This window comes from Hyla sarda, chromosome 10 (genome assembly GCF_029499605.1).
Source record: "Hyla sarda isolate aHylSar1 chromosome 10, aHylSar1.hap1, whole genome shotgun sequence".
NCBI lineage: Eukaryota > Metazoa > Chordata > Amphibia > Anura > Hylidae > Hyla > Hyla sarda.
The window spans coordinates 38,203,468-38,219,182 of record NC_079198.1 but is presented as its reverse complement, the minus strand read 5'-3'; the positions used below and the strand labels follow the sequence as shown (position 1 = coordinate 38,219,182).

Below are 15,715 nucleotides of genomic sequence, written 5' to 3'. Positions count from 1 at the left end.
TATGCCATGTGGGTGGTTTTCTGCTTTTATGGCACCATAGGGGTTCCTAAATGCTACATGTCCCTCAAAAACCATTTCAGGAAAATTCCTTCTCCTAAATCCCATTGTTGCTCTTTCCCTTCTGAGCCCTCTACTGCGCCCGCCGAACACTTGACAATCACATATGAGGTATTTCTTAACTCGAGAGAAATTGGGTTACAAATTTTGTGGGGATTTTTCTCTTATCAACCCTTGTAAAAATTCTAAAACTGGGTCTTTAAGAACATGCAAGTGTAAAAAATGAAGATTTAGAATTTTCTCCTTCACTTTGCTGCCATTCCTGTGAAACACCTAAAGGGTTCACACACTTACTGAATGTAATTTTGAATGCTGTGAAGGGGGCAGTTGCTATAATGGGGTCATTTATGGGGTATTTCAAATCCACTTCAAAACTGAACTGGTCCCTGAAAAATTCAGATTTTAAAAATTTTGTGAAAAATTGGAAAATTGATGCTGAACTTTGAAGCCCTCTGATGTCTTCCAAAAGTAAAAACATGTCACCTTTATGATAAAAACATAAAGTAGACATATTTTATATGTGAATCAATATATAATTTATTTGGAATGTCTATTTTGCTTAAAAATGCAAAATTTTCTATTTTTTTCATCAAATTTTTGAATTTTTCACCAAGAAATTATGCAAGTATCGACAAAAATTTACCACTATCATAAAGTAGAATATGTCATGAAAAACATTCTTGGAAACAGAATGAAAAGTAAAAGCATCGCAGAGTTATTTATGCTTAAAGTCACAGTGGTCAGATGTGCAAAAAAAACGCTCTGATCCTTAAGGTGAAAATGGGCTTGGTCCTTAAGGGGTTAAATTGAAATTGAGGGTTTTGAAATTAAAATTTTAACTCCCAAATTTTAGTGTCCCGGACCCCGGAGTGTGGGTACAAAGTAGTGTTGCTCGCGAATATTCGCAAAGCGAATTTTATTCGCGAATATCGCATATTCGCGAATTCGCGAATCTAGCACTATATATTCGTAATTACGAATATTCATATATATTTTTTTTTTTTCACAGTACACATCACAGTGATCATCCCTCTCTCCTTCCAGCTTGTGTGGTGTAAAGAAGGCTCTAATAGTACTGTGTGAAACTGGCGTGCGAATTTTCGCATATGCGAAAATTAGCATATGCTAATTTTCGCATATGCGAATTACCGCTTATGTTAATGTTTATGCACATTTTCGCATACGCGATTTTTCGCGCATGCAAAAATAAAACGGGGATATTACAAATATACGAATATTCGCGAATATATGGCGAATATTCGTCCATATATTTGCGAATATTCGCAAATTCGAATATGGCCTATGTTGCTCAACACTAGTACAAAGGACAAAATCTAACAAGGAGTCACATGGCAGCACAATTACAGAGCCTGGAGGTGGCTTATTGGCACAGCCTGGAGTTGGCTGAAGCATGAGAAGAGACCATATACTGCCTGAATGGCACAATCTGGAGGTGGCTGACGCATGAGGAGACCATATAGTGGCTGAATGAGAAAGCCTGGAGGTGGCAGCAGCAGCATCAGGAGTCCTGAAAGTGACGAGGTGACAGAGTGGTGAGGTGGGTGGCAATACCAGTACCCGGTGACGAAGGTGGGTGAATAAAGGTCTGATACGGAGGAATGTTTGCAACTGGGGAGCAGCGCCTTAAATCTGTTTGGCACTATCCATATTTGTGAAGTGTTGGTGTGGCACCATGGTCAATCTACTCTCACACATCAGGCATTGAAGATTGGAAATCCTGGCTGATCCATGGCTGATTCATCACAAAGGTCAGTCTTTCTACATTTTTTGTGGACAGATGAGTTCTCCTTGGGGTGACTATGGCCCCGGTCGCACTAAACACCCGCTCTGATAACACACTACTGGCTGGACAGGACAGCTTTTCCAGGGCAAACTCTACTCAAGTTTGGCTCCCCAGAAGTCCAGCGGATCTTCAAGGTGTGTTGGGATGGGCATGTCAAGGTATGCCACCCCCTGCTGGTTCAGGTACTGCTCCAGGTGTGCCTGCTGCTGAAGAGTTGCTTCACTATGCGGGTGAAGAAAGCTATTCATCAGCGATTGTAGACTCAGGCTGCTGCTGATGGAGCTGGTACTGCTCCTGCCACCCCACCCCTCCACATGGCAGTTGAAGTTGAGGGCAGAGGGCCCCCCGATTCATACCTGTGAGAGGATGGACGATGGCACCGATAGGCATCAGCCAATTGACTATATAGGATGTCTCTGTAGTAGGTCATTTGTCTTCCCTCTCAGTTAGTGTAAAAAAGGCTCCTATTTTGTGGCGGTAGCGAGGGTCCAATAAGGTGGAGATCCAGAAGTCCTCCCGCTGCCAGATGGTGACAATTCGGCTGTCACTACGCAAGCAGGTGAGCATGCATCGTGCCAATTGTGCAAGTGACTCCCTGCCTCCATCTCCACTGCATACTGCCACGGTGTGTCTGGGTCCTCTGTCTCGCCTTCCTCATAACCCTTTAGCTCCTCTGGCAGCTCCTGCTCCTCCTCTCCTGTCAGATTACTAGAAAAAAATCCCAATTTGGCGAAACCTAAACTGTGCTCCACTGTGCCCCTCCTCCACCTCCAGTTCAGCCCCACAGGGCTCATGTGGCCGTGAGATGTAGGCACCACGTCTCCAGTGCCCTGACCAGCCATTGATTCAAACATATGGAGGGTGGAATTCCAATGTGTGGCAATGTCACAAATCAGGCTATGTTGTGGGATACCGTTCTGATGCTGAAGCTCAAGAGGGCTCAGCCTACCCAGTCGCAGCGTATACAAGATGTTCTTCCCGTTGTCAGTCGCCATAGTTCCCATTTCCAGTTTTTGTGGAGTAAGCCATGCTTCAATTTCTTTATTAATGACTTTTAGCAGTTCCTCCCCTGTGTGACTCTTTTTTGCCAAGGCAAACCATTTGAAGAACAGTGTGACACCGCCGTGCCCTGCACACATGGTATTCTGAAGGGCCACTGAGACTTGTCTGGGCAGTGGAGGCTGAGGACACAGTGAACGATGAGGAGGTGGAGTCGCACGCTGTCACAGAACCAACGGGCTGAGAGAGTGGAGTAGGAAGCGACGTGACCTGTCCAAGTTGGGGTTGTGGCTGTGCAGGAACCATTTTCACCCAGTGAGCCGTAAAGGACATGTATTGTCCCTGGACATAGTTACAGCTCCAGACGTCGGCACTGCCATGCACTTTGGTGCACAACGAAAGGCTCAAGGACTGGACCACCTTCTCTTCCACAGAATTGTGCAGTGCTGGTACTGCATTCTTCGCAAAGAAATGACAGCTTGGCACTCTCCACCTCGGCTTGGCACAAGCCATCAGTTCTCTGAAAGGTGTAGAGTCCACCACTTGAAAAGAGAGGGACTGCAGCAACAGCAACTTAGACAGGAGTACATTTAGGTTCTGCGCCGTTGGATGAGTGGGCGCATACTGTTGTCTCTTGGACATGGCTTCGCCGATGGATTGTTGGCGCAATGGCTGACTAAAAGTAGGAGGAGCAGGAGTATCTGGAGCATCAGAAGGAGGGTTTGACACACAGCTCCCTTCGGCTGAGGTGGTGGAGCCTTGGCTGGCTGAAAGAGGGAGCGGTGTGCCACTGGGTGATGCAGCAGGCTGGAAAACATTGGAGCCACAGTTCTTCCAGGCCGCTTTATGGTGGCAAAGCATTTGTTCACGCAGGGCCGTTGTGCCAACATTGGGACCCTGGCCACGCTACACCTTCTGCCGACATATCTTACATGTTTCTATGTGAACTACCTCCGGATGCTTGATGAAAAGCAGCCACATCGCCGAGTAGCTAATTTTCCCACCAACAGTCCACACTAATTGATTGCTACTGCAGCCGTTTCCAGGAACCCCTGTTCCACTACCTCCCGGGAAGGTAGGCTGCCGCGAAGCAGGTGGTCTCCTCTGGGCATGTTTGGCTCCAGAATTTCCACTTCTGCCACCATGCTGACTGCCAACCATGCTACCGCCTTGCTGGCCCAGCTGCTGCCTCACGGGCAACCTGCAACTCTTTTCTCTTGATGATGATGATGATGATGAAGCCCCTTCTGCACCCAGCTCCCAATTATGATCAGCTTCATCATCATCAACAAGTTTTTACATAAACGGATGTCTCCTCTACTTCTTGTCTGGACAGTAAATTCTGACTGTCCTCTATTAGATTGACCTCAGTGAATAGTGGAGCTGAACCCACAGCATAAGATACTTCTGTAGAGGAGGGAACAGCATAGGACAGAGGCAATGGGAGGACGGGGACTTCTCCTTGGCCATGCAAACTGAGGGTTGTGTCTGAGGAACCCGCCGACTGTTGACTGGGGGTATCAGATGTCACTTGAGATGAAGTGGATGACCGTGTTAACCAATCGACGATGGCAGATGGGTTGCTGGTTGAGATACGACTGATAACGGGAGCTCAGGCCTCTCGCTGCGACTTCTGGTGCCACTCGACCCTAGTTTTCTGACACCTCTGCCTGAAGGATTTAGGCCTCTGCCACTCCTCTCTGCATGTCCTGGAACTTTTCTGCCTTACATACTTAGTGCGTATGTGTATTTGTCTAGAACAGCAGTAGGTGTGCACTTTTGGCTGGCCTTTCACAGTATGTAGGCCCAAGACAGATTAACAGGTACAAAATAGTACCCTACTTAGATGTAGGTATGTGGTATGCACTGATGAGGGCAGAAAAATTCTCTAAAGTTCACTTAAAAAAGTGTCTGAGAAAACACCAGCTGGTGAGTACTTTTGCCTGGACTTTCACAGTATGTAGGCCCTTGACAGATTAACAGGTACAAAATAGTACACTACTTAGATGTACACATGCGGTATGCACTGATGAGGGCAGAAAAATGCACTACAGTATGTCAAAAAACTCAGTATTTTTGTAAAACACCAGCCAGTGATTACTTTTCTCTGTCCTTTCACAGTATGTAGGCCCTTGACAGATTAACAGGTACAAAATAGTACACTACTTAGATGTACGTATGCAGTATGCACTAATGAGGGCAGAAAAATGTGCTACAGTACCCTTAAAAAAAACATATTTTTGTAAAACACCAGCAGTACACAACAGTGCTGCAGCCAAAAAAGAGCTGTGTACTAAACACAAAATTGCACTCTGTCAAAGACTATTAGGAATGGACTGCTGGGCATTATACTGTCTACAGACTAGTATAACCAGTAGATGATTTTTTGTGGAAAAAGACACTGAATTGCGCTGAAAAATTTTTCCTCTGCTAAGGTGTATAAAGTTGAGGCAGCTTTTGACATGTATGAGGCAACACACAGCTATCTGCCCCTCTCTGTAATATTATGCCAAATAAATTGACTGGGAGGTTAATGCCTGCAGCTGCAGTAAAGATCCTTTTCAGTGAAAAAAATAATGTTCTCTGTCCACGAGAACGCTGATGCGACTAGGATGTGAAACACTGCTGGAATGAGCTTTTCTGTGTAACACACACACACAGTGATGTCCTACCTATCTGTATGCAGTATAATGAATGATATGAGGAGCCGCAAAATGGCTGCCGAATATATAGGGCTGTAACATCACAGCTGTGATTGGCTGCTGATAGGCTGCATCCTGCATGCGATTCAGGGTCATCCTGCCTACTTCCCTTCCCGCCTTGCCTTCCTGCCTTCCCAGCGTTCCTCGCCCCATGTACTGACATATGAATCCACATTGTTAGATGCCCTGGAGCCTGCATCACAGTAAATGGAGTTTAATGAAGCTATTCGCTGTGATATTCGCATTCATGCTAATCGAATATTTCCTGAAATTCGTAATGAATTAGGGTTCGTTAGCTTTGATTCACTCATCTCTAATGTCAACAAAGGTCTTGCACCTGTTGTAATGATAGGGTATTCATAAATACTAGTAAAACTATGTGAGACATTACACAGTTCTGCACAAACTCCTGTAAATTTGGTAATACAAATATTCAATAAGAGGCACCTTTTCAGTAAATTGCAGTCAGGGAAGAGTGAGACATGAAGAAAGATACTTACCTTTTCTCATCGACAGTATAGCTCTGCATCTCCATATGAAGGTGTTCTAGAACCTTCATGCCCTGCTGTACAGCCTCTACACATGAATCTGATTTGTGCATGAGCACTGAAATAGAAACAACATTATTGTATCTGTTTGCTGCTTCACCAGAATGTGTTAATGTGTGTAGATCTAATCGAATTTAATTTAAATTGTTGAATTTAGCAAATTCGAGCAGTTGTCTCAAAGAAAAATAAAATACCGAAAAGTAGATACAGCAGTTCAGCTGCACTGACAAAGTCATCAATTTAACAATAATAATAATAAAAAAAAGTAACTACTGATCCATAAAATTAGCTGAGAATAAATCGTTCCACCCTCAGTGGGCATGCACCTGTTTTTTTTTTTTTCCTTTTAAATACAGTATTCATTTGGGACAGAATGAAAATAAAATGAATGCATTTATTATTGTGTAATTAAAATGCTGATGTTATTTACTCTGCACATATTACCACCAATCTGATTTTAGATACACAGAGCCCCTGGCTAGAAGTGCTTTACTGTTATGTATTATTAAGTTGAAGAAGCATTTAATAAAAATTGTTCCAATTACCCACATGCTGTATTTAGAACACAATGTTCTGGGTATTGTCGTTTTAGGGCCTAAATATTATTTTCCTTGGTAGAACAGCTTGGGACTTTGTATTTTACTCAACACATAAGGCGTGTTTTAAGTGAATCAAATGAAGGAATTATTTTGCTATTAGAGGAACAAAATGTCTATTTAGAATAAAATAATCAGAGACATCCCTATGGATGAGAATTACCATATTAATATAACCAGTCTATGTTGTGTTATGTTTGTGCAAAAATCTATAGTCAATAGTCAATCATCTCTGGATGCTGAATAAGATACCTGCTGTACTTGGGAACCTATGGGGGCTGAGTAATACATTTACCCTGAGTAGTGGAGACAAAAAAAAGGAGGAAAAATATGAGAAATTCTGTATATTCTGAACACTAGTTATTCACATGTTATATGTGACAATAGCTTATGCCATTAGAAGATAACAGATAGATGTACAATGGTTGCATAACTTAAAAGTTACCTCTAATGGTGCTCCCAACGGCAGGATATGGCTGAAAATATCAGGCTGATATAATATTTCGGCCATTTTAGCCTCCACATCACTATAGTCTGCAAACAAGTCACAGGATTAGAGGCGCCCCTGACATTTTTTGTCCATATTCTGCCATTAGAGATACCCTTTTGGTCTAACGCCACAATATGGGGAATCTCTTTTCTGTACAGATTTTGCATTTAAGTTTTCAATATTTAATATATAATAATGAAAGTTTTGTTGTATTTTAAGCGATTTTTAAACTTATTTGTTAGAGGTATACAATGTTTTCAGAGGTAAGTTACTGTAGATAATATTATTAATGACTCTGGACATTTACTTAAAATGGTGGTACGATTTGAATTAACCCCTTAAGGACCAAGGGCGTACAGGTACGCCCTTGGTCCCAAGGGCGTACAGGTACGCCCTTGGTCCTGCTCTCCTGATATAACGCGGGGTTACACAGTAACCCCGCGTCATATCGCGGCGGGCCCGGCGTCATAGTGAAGCCGGGACCCGCCTCTAATAGCGCGCAGTGCCGATCGCGGCACCGCGCGCTATTAACCCTTTAGCCGCGCGCTCAGAGCTGAGCCGCGCGGCTAAAAGTGAAACCGAAAGTGGCCGGCTAGCTCAGTCGGGCTGTTCGGGATAGCCGCGGCTAATCGCGGCATCCCGAACAGCTGACAGGACAGCGGGAGGGCCCCTACCTGCCTCCTCGCTGTCCGATCGCCGAATGACTGCTCAGTGCCTGAGATCCAGGCATGAGCAGTCATGCGGCAGAATCGTTGATCACTGGTTTCTTATGAGAAACCAGTGATCAGCATAGAAGATCAGTGTGTGCAGCGTTATAGGTCCCTATGGGACCTATAACACTGCAAAAAAAAAGTGAAAAAAAAAAGTGAATAAATATCATTTAACTCCTCCCCTATTAAAAGTTTGAATCACCCCCCTTTTCCAATAAAAAAAAAAACACAGTGTAAATAAAAAGAAAAATGAACATATATGGTATCACCGCGTGCGGAAATGTCCGAATTATAAAAATATATCATTAATTAAACCGCTCGGTCAATGGCGTGCGCGCAAAAAAATTCCAAAGTCCAAAATAGTGCTTTTTTGGTCACTTTTTATATCATTTAAAAATGAATAAAAAGCGATCAATAAGTCCTATCACTGCAAAAATTGTACCATTAAAAACTTCAGATCACGGCGCAAAAAATGAGCCCTCATACCGCCCCATACACGGAAAAATAAAAAAGTTATAGGGGTCAGAAGATGACAATTTTAAACGTATTAATTTTCCTGCATGTAGTTATGATTTTTTCTAGAAGTCTTAAAAAATCAAATCTATATAAGTAGGGTATCATTTTAATCGTATGGACCTACAGAATAAAGATAAGGTGTCATTTTTACCGAAAAATGTACTACGTAGAAACGGAAGCCCCCAAAAGTTACAAAACTGCGTTTTTTTTTTCAATTTTGTCGCACAATGATTTTTTTTTCCGTTTCACCGTAGATTTTTGGGCAAAATGACTGACGTCATTACAAATTAGAATTGGTGGCGCAAAAAATAAGCCATCATATGGATTTTTAGGTGCAAAATTGAAAGAGTTATGATTTTTTAAAGGCAAGGAGCAAAAAACGAAAATGCAAAAACGGAAAAAACCCCGGTCCTTAAGGGGTTAAAGATTTTTTTTGTCCAATGGAACTTTTGTTTATCATAAGACTATTTGTATGAATGTATGACATGCTGAGTATTTAGCTTGTATTCGTGGGAGGGGCAGAAGGGTCACATGTAACCCTGGTAAGTTACACTCTAATGCTATGTCCGGCTCAGTGGTCTAGGCATTCCCTACCTGTGTATTGCTTAAATGTCGGAGCAGGAATTTCCTAAAGAGGCTGGAGGTCAGTGTGTGCACTGCATCCCGTGCATCACTACGGCTGACCTGAACGTGAAGTGAGCTTCAGGGCATGTGGCTGTTAAGCTGATTTTTGAGTTTAGCAGCAGCATATGTAGCGGGATTACCGTATTTATCGGGGTATACCACACACCGGCCTATAACACACACCCTCATTTTACCAAGGATATTTGGGTAAAAAAAGTTTTTTACCCAAATATCCATGGTAAAATGAGGGTGCGTGTGTGCGCGTGTATACCCCGATATACCCCCAGGAAAGGCAGGGGGAGAGAGGCCGTCGCTGCCCGCTTCTCTCCCCCTGCCTTTCCTGGGGTCTAGAGCGCTGCTGTCGGCCCTTCTCACCCCCTGGCTATCGGTGCCGGCGCCCCATTGCCGGGGCCGATAGCCAGGGGGAGAGAAGGGGCAGCAGTACCCATTGCCGGCGCCGCTGCCCCGTTGCCTCCCCCCATCCCCGGTGGCATAATTACCTGAGTCGGGTCCGCGCTGCTGCAGGCCTCCGGCGTGCGTCCCCTGCATCGTTGCTATGCACGGCGCGGCGCACTGACGTCATGCGCCGCGCCGTTCAGCGCATAGCAACGATGCCGGGGACGCACGCCGGAGACTCAGGTAATTATGCCACCGGGATGGGGGAGGCAACGGAGCAGCGGCGCCGGCAATGGGTACCGCTGCCCCTTCTCTCCCCCTGGCTGTCGGCGCCGCTTCTCTCCCCCTGGCTATCGGCGCCGGCAATGGGGCGCCGGCACCGATAGTCAGGGGGACAGAACGGGCAGCGGCGCCGATAGCCAGGGGGTGAGAAGGGCCGACAGCAGCGCTCTAGACCCCAGGAAAGGCAGGGGGAGAGAAGCGGGCAGCGACGGCCTCTCTCCCCCTGCCTTTCCTGGGGGTGTATCGGCGTATAACACGCACACAGACTTTAGGCTAAAAATTTTAGCCTAAAAAGTGCGTGTTATACGCCGATAAATACGGTAATTCTCGGCTGGGGCTTCACAGCTCCTGCTGATGATATGGCTCTAGCATCTCTGTCAAGTGAGCAAGGACTTCTGTATAGTGCTGCTGCCTATTCTCACTAGGGTCAATCTATCAGACTTGCATATACTTGCAGACTTGTAGTTCTGCTGTTCTGGAGAATCCCTACAGTGCACTTTATTATTGCAGAGTCTCTGAGGGAAGATTACTAATTTTTTTGGCGGTTATAAACTAGTTATTTTTCTATAAAGTTGTATGGGAATCATGTTTTATTGGCGAATGCGACTGCAAGGTTAAGGGAACAGATGAAGTTGCAGGCAGCAGATAAGACGATGTGTGCAGGAGCTGTGAGTAGTTGTCATGAGAATGTGCTTCCCAACACTACAAATCTTGCAATGCTCAAGAACTGTTAATGATATACACTATCCTAATGTTACAATCTAAGGTTCTTTATCCTCTTTTTAAATCAGACATAGGAATAGTTTTATATAGGTTCAGTGGGTCATGTTACATGCATGTAAAATGGATATTTATATATGTTTTAAAAGCAAGTAGTAACATAGTTACATAGGGGGAGATTTTTCAAAACCTGTGCAGAGGAAAACTTGCCCAGTTGCCCATAGCAACCAATCAGATTGCTTCTTTCATTTTTCACAGGCCTTCATAAAATTGAAAGAAGAAAGCTGATTGGTTGCTATGGGCAACTGGGCAAGTTTTCCTCTGCACTGGTTTTGATAAATTTCCTCCATAGTTCTTAAGGTTGGAAAAAGACCATGTATCCATCAATTTCACATGTATCCCTGTTGTGTCCCTATTGTGTTGATCCAGAAGAAGACAAACCACCCTTATGAGGCTGATGCCAACTGTCCAATACTAAGGGGAGAAAAATCCTTCCCGATTCAAAATATGGCAATCAGAATAAATGCCTGGATCAACATTTTGTCCGTATAGATCTAGTATGCACAACATTACTCTCTTTTATTGAGTTCACCATGACCACTTCCTCTGGCAGAGAGTCTCACTGCTCTTACAGTAAATAACTGTACAGCAGTTAACTGCAGTTAACTACAGCATTAACTGCTATCCGAAAGCGCAAAATGCTAACGCTGCTGTCTTATAGCAGTTTAAGCATCCCGGACAGGTTCACTTACCTATCCCCGCTGCTCCAGGTCCACTTTGCGATCCTCCGGCGTCTTTTGCATCTCCTCCAGGGTCCGGGCCTCGCTTTCCGGTGTCGTTATTACGTCGCTACACACGCCGTGCCAGTGCTGCAACGTAATAACGTCACCAGAAAGCAAGGCCCGGACCCTGGGGAAGATGCGGGAAGAAGCCGGAGGATCCCGAAGAAGACGCCGACGCAGCGGGACAGCATCGGGAGCCCCTGGGACAGCATCGGGAGTGGTGAGGACGCGGTCCGGAGCGGCAGGGACAGGTGAGTATAACTTTACATTGCACGAATCTCTCTACATACGATGGATTCAACATACGATGGGTCGTTTGGAACGAATTACCATCGTATGTTGAGGGACCACTGTACACATAGATTGTGGGAGAGATCTCTGTACTGCTCCCTGACATATTTATACATAGTTATTAGGTTGCCCCTAAGCCGTCTTTTTTCTAAATTAAACAATCCTAATTCCTATAATCTTTCTTGGTACTGTAGGCATCTAATTCCTTGTATTACTCTGGTTGCCTGTCTTTGGATCTTCTACAGCACCATTATGTCTTCCTTGTACACTGGTGCCAAGCACTGTACTGTATTGTACTGTACTCACTTAAGTATGTATAGTGAGTACTGTTCAATGTATGCACTGTAGGTAGCATAATATAAATGTACAGTATTATATGCAGCTGCGCTGTTATCATACAGTTGGTTCTTCTGCTTCTATTGGCTTTAGTGTAACATTTATCATACACTTGGTACAGTTTTTTTTCCCCCATGATAGCATCATTTTTAACTTTCTTGTGCACTTGGTTCTGTTTGTTTAGGCTGCCATCATAACATCTCATCCATCTTTCATGTTTTCAAGTCTGTCATGTTTTAGGCTTTCATGATAGTGTTTTGCTATCTTCTCACATATGCTCGGTTTGGTTATGTTAGGATGTCACAGTAACACTGTCATGTTTTGACATGTTTGGGGCAGTCACGTTTCAGGCTGTCATGATGGCATAGGTCTTGTTTACAATATACTCAGGTTTCTGTCTTCTGGTTGTCATGATTACCATCACAGTTAAGTTTATCATGCTCTCAAGTCTGTCACTTTTTTCAAGCAAGTACGTTGATCACTTTTTCTCTTTCATGTAGTCTCTTTCTGCTACTGTTATTTTTCACATATATCCAGGCTGTCACTTTTCAGGCAGTTTATTTCTGCTTTTTATTTGAGTCTTAGTTTTTAGTTGCATGTTATGTGACTCAGGTACTTAGGTTTTGTGCTTTATGTTGGTACAATTACCATTATTTTTAGTTTTCTTGTGTAAGCAGGTTGGTAACGCTCTTTAGGTTGTCACTATTCAGCATGATTACATTTTGTTATTTTAAAGTATGTAAGGTCTCCATGTAGTAGCATGAGCTCAGGTCTGTCACGTCCTGAGGTGATGTGATGTTGATATCAGAAAGTTTGTTATCATGTACTCAGATAATTCCAGGCTCATTAGCATCACTCATCATTTTGCCATGTATTTAGGTGTTTTTATGTTTGCATGTTGTCTTGATCTAGGTCTATTATGTTCAGCGTGCTTCACTAGCATTTCTTTTAGTTCATGCATATAGGTGCTGGACTGACATGATAATTTAGTAACATTCTCTTTTGTATTCACTGTTACGATGAGATGCTAGTTCTCAGGTCGGTCAAGTTAGGCCATATCTATAGCACCACTTCACATCTCTCTTGCAGTTAAGTCAGGTCACGTTTCAGTCACTATTAGTATCTGCTATTTTTTCATATACTCGAGTTGCATCTTCAGATCAACTTGATAATAATTACTTTTAAGTACTTTATGGAATCATTTCTGCCATGCTGTGTTCCCAAGCATACGGATCATCAACTTCTTCAGGCTTATGTTCATAGCTATAATGTATGTGTATTATTCTGACATCTCCAGACTTATGTTGTTTAACACTCAATGGATACCAAATTGTCGGTCGCATCTTTAGGCTTGCATGTCTTGATATGCTTTCAATATGATTCATGTGTTGCCTGTCATGTCTTCAGGCTTATGTTTTAAATATGATGCATATGTTGCCTGTCACGTTTTTAGGCTTACGTTTTTAGTATAATGCATATGTTGCCCGTCATGTCTTCAGGCTTATGCTTTTAATATGATGCATATGTTGCATACAATTTAATATATGGTATATGTTGCCTGTCAAAGATTAAGGTTTACGTTTTCAATATAATTCATGTTATGCCTGTCACGTTTTCAGTCTTTAATGGGATGCATATGTTGCCTGTCACGTCTTCAGCCTTATGTTTTTTAAATTGAACATACTTGTTTTCTGACTCATCTTCAGGCTTATGTTTTAATATGATGTATGACAACAAAAGAGAGAAAAATAGATCACGAGCACTCACCTGTACTTTAAAACTTGACTTTTAATTAGACCATAAAATGCCTGCCGGCCGTAGAAAAGTTAAAATGAATGGCAACAGTCTGTTTCATGGGAACTCCAGCTTCATCTGGCCAGACGAAGCGGAAGTTCCCGTGAAACAGACTGTTGCCATCCATTTTAACTTTTCTGCGGCAGGCGGGCATTTTATGGTCTAATTTAAAGTCAAGTTTTAAAGTACGTATGAGTGCTCATGGTCTATTTTTCTCTCTTTTTTGGTCATTTTGTTTTTCATAGTGTACGGAGTTTTTCATGATGCACCTTCATTATACATTATACAGCATATTTTTTTGTATAGTGCAGTGGTGCCGCCCGCTATTCTTCTGTGCCTTTAATTAATATGATATATATGTTGCCTGTCACAGCATTCAGCTGTAAAAATTTTTCTTTTCTAGTTCTAATGTTTTGCTGTTATCAGTAGTAGCCATCCCAATTTTGTCAGTGGTTGACCACTTTTGAGCCTTTTTAGGTCATCTTGGATGCACTCACCTCTCCAGGCCTTTTATTTAAAATCATGGTCATACTCATGTCACATCATCTACAGGTAAGTCAGGTTTCTTGTTATTTTTTTAGGTGTTTTATGTAGGTTAAGGTGACAGGTAAGGGTCTTTGGAGAACTTTTGTTTTTCCAAGTAGCAGAGCATAGCTCCTGGTTTTTATCATTTGGGTTGTTTCATTGGTGTCAGGTTCTCAGGGTCAAAGATTACATCAGTAGATCAGACTTCGTCATCTTCAAATAAGTCAGGTATTTTTTATGTCCCCCCCCCCCCCCTTAAAGTTACAGGTAGGTTTTTCTTGCACTGGTCTTAGGTTGCCTGATATATATCCATGCATTTTTTTGGTTTCTGTGATGGTTCCTGTATCATGGTCACAGATAATATTGTAGTTCAGCACTTCTTTCTGGTGCTTTTTAAACTTTGATTAATTAACAATAGGTTCTGATTATTTAGAGTTTTTCTGAGGTGTTGGGTTGCAGTGATAATGATTGTACATCGCTGCTTTCACAGGGTACCTGTCTTGTCTTAGGTCCTACTTCATGGTATTTCTTATCCGTCATTTCTTCAGACAACAACTCCATTATCAAACATTTTTGGGTCAGGCAGTAACAATTAATGTGTATAATTTAGCTTTTTGTTTATCCTCTTAAGGATGTAGGGCGTACCTGTACACCCTGCACCCAATCCCAGTATATAAGCGGGGTCATTAATTAAACCGTATGGTCAATGGCGTATGCGCAAAAGAATTCCAAAGTCAAAAATAGCGTATTTTTGGTGACTTTTTATATCATGAAAAAATCTATAAAAAGCTATCAAAAAGTCTGATCAATATAAAAAATGGTACCGATAAAAATTCAGATCACGGCGCAAAAAATGAGCCCTCATAATGGCCCGTAGGCAGAAAAATAAAAAATGTTATAGGGTTCAGAAGATGACAATTTTAAACGTATACATTTTCCTGCATGTAGTAATGATTTTTTTTAGAAGTAATACAAAATCAAACCTATATAAGTAGGGTATCATTTTAACTGTATGGACATACAGAATAAAGATAAAATAAAATTTTTACCGTAAAATACACTGCGTAGAAATTGAAGCCCCAAAATTACAAAATGGCATTTTTTTCTTCAATTTTGTTGCACAATGATTTTTTTCACACTTCGCCGTGGATATTTTGGTAAAATGACTAATGTCACTGCAAAGTAGAATTGGTGGTGCAAAATTGAAAGTGTTTTGATTTTTAGAATGTGTTGAGGAAAAAATGAAAATGCAAAAACAGAAAAACCCTGCCTCCATAAGAGGTTACATTTCTTCACACATTAGGTTATAGTACAAACTATCTTCATTGCTAGTCTGTGGGCATTATTCTAGCCTTTTATCAAGGTAACAATGTGGCTGGGATTCTACAGCTCAATGAGGCCTGGAGAATTAGCCTAATCTTCTCTCAGAAATCCAGGCACCACAAAGGGGTAGTTAAATTGGCATGCCGCCCACAACATATTAGTACTCCCTATCCCTAAAAAACTTCCCAAGTAGGGGCACATGTAGAACTAAGCTTCTTCT

General features: G+C 42.4%; 1 long non-coding RNA gene across 1 annotated transcript in view; it reads left to right on the top strand.

Moving 5' to 3' along the window:
- The first annotated feature begins 10,301 nt into the window (after positions 1–10,301).
- The window catches only part of LOC130294090 (uncharacterized), a 141,158-nt gene continuing 135,744 nt past the window's right edge, over positions 10,302–15,715 (top strand). The window contains exon 1 of the long non-coding RNA XR_008848378.1: positions 10,302–10,392. This is a non-coding gene — a long non-coding RNA (uncharacterized LOC130294090). The remainder of the gene's footprint in view (positions 10,393–15,715) is intronic.